We start from the raw sequence: 2,059 nt of genomic DNA on the forward strand, positions 1-2,059 counted from the left end.
AACCAAGAAAGATTCGCAAACTTGGCTCCCCCACATTAAAAATTCCTGGTGACTTCTGGATGCCACCTTTCTTCTTCAAATTCTCCCATGCCAAAAGTAAATGAGGTCCTATGAATAAGTAGTTCTTCCACTGCTCCACTAGAAGCATAAAAAACAAAGTACTGCACAAAGACTCATGTTCCTCCCGCTGTTTGTCCTCATATGCAAAGCCACAGGGCGAGACTGCATCTAAACATGAGTACTTGTCAGCTAGACTTCCTGGTTCGTGCCTCTTTCTCAGCTAGCAGGAAGATACTTACATCCTCATCCTGGCTATCAATATAGTCACTTTACCAGATGGCCAGACAGTCAAAAGAAAATTTCTGTATCCTGAGGAGCTTCAGTGTGAGATGAACCAATTGATTATTCAATTATAATATTGAATACCCTATTTATGTCCCCAGAGATAGTAAGATGGTTTGCACTTCAGAAAGTTTTGATGCACACTAAGTGGAAAAAAGGCTAAACCAACAACCTAAAATAGTGACTCAAAAACAAAACAAGCACAAGTACCAAATGTATTCGCTCCTTATGTCTTTTGAGTTATAATGATAGTCATGCTTTTAAGTCTGAAACTAAAAATATTTCCTTTGCTAATGGAAGGCTGATATCCTCATGTAATCACAAAACTTCAGAACTCAGGCTTTCAAAGCAGCAGCATCATAAGCTGGCAGTATTTAAAAACAAGAGCTGATGATACTGACGGCAAGCCAAAACTGCTAATCAGCATGGAATATGAGGAAGAATATTCTGTCCTTACTAAACACAGACCTTCTCACTTCATAAAAGCTTGTATTTATGACCTTTTGTTAAAATAATCACCATGCTGCCTCTAACTAGGAGCTCTAACTTAAGAACTTAGGAGCAGCATTCTGCAGAGTAACATTGGGTCCAACCCATATTGAGCCTTTGGAACAACTTACAAGGAAAGGGTTGGGCTATTCATAACAAACAGACAAGCACATTTTCAGCAAATGGAACATATTTTTTGAGGTAATATCATCTACCACTCTAATTCAATCCTCATCACGGAACAGGCAAGATGGTAAAGTAATTTGATTTTATATGTTCTAATTCACCTGCTTCTTCAGTGTGTGCTATCTAAACAGAATGAAATTTCTAGAGCTGCAATACTTCTGTTATTTCAGTTTTACAATTGGGATAATAATCACATTAATGCATTCTTCTCTGTTCTCAAGGTAGCTGTGTCAAATTTCAGCCTTCACAACAGCAACTCTTAAAACAAAAGTTTATGTGGAGAATTCAGTAATGCTTCCTATAGCAGGCATAATACAACACTTCTATCATTATCTGCAAAGAAACTGTGCATCTCTTCTGCTCATTCATCTGTCTTCAGCCATGTGATTTCTGCTCAGCTATGTCACTGATATTTTTATTGCCTGTATTTATGTGGCTGATAACATTTTCAATTCAGCAAAAGCTGTTATCAATACCAAGGAGAAATATTTATTCTTTTACAGCACTTCTTTCAGGTCTTCAGCTAGATCAGGTTCTTGAACTCCCAAACTTACCTAAATCAGAAGCATGCTCATTCAGAGGAAGCTTTCTTCTGGCATGAATTCTACTCACCACTCCCAGTTAATTTAGATTTGAATGCTATGCCTCATAGAGCTGAAATACTAACAGAAACCTAGCCAAAACAACTGTTTTGGGTTATGAGCTCCAAAACTTGTTTGGGGCTTCTATCTACACAGCTTTGTTGATGCAGAAAATAATTAGAAGGAGCAATCATCCCACTTCCAGACTCAGTGGCCCCAGCTACGTATACAACAGCAAGCAGTACTGCCTAGCAAGGGCTTGCACTGAAGACGACGCATTCACACTACACACATCCGGCATTTTACTTCAGACTAGTTCTGACCTGGTCCTGCAGACTGAAAACAAGTTGAGCTCATCTTCCAACCTGGTTTAATCTGAAAAAAACTCAAGTTCATGTGATCATACTGCAATGCAAACCCACATAAAGCAGGGATGAGTGAAGTCAAAAGTTTGAGTCTGA

Source organism: Meleagris gallopavo, chromosome Z (genome assembly GCF_000146605.3).
Source record: "Meleagris gallopavo isolate NT-WF06-2002-E0010 breed Aviagen turkey brand Nicholas breeding stock chromosome Z, Turkey_5.1, whole genome shotgun sequence".
Classification (NCBI taxonomy): domain Eukaryota; kingdom Metazoa; phylum Chordata; class Aves; order Galliformes; family Phasianidae; genus Meleagris; species Meleagris gallopavo.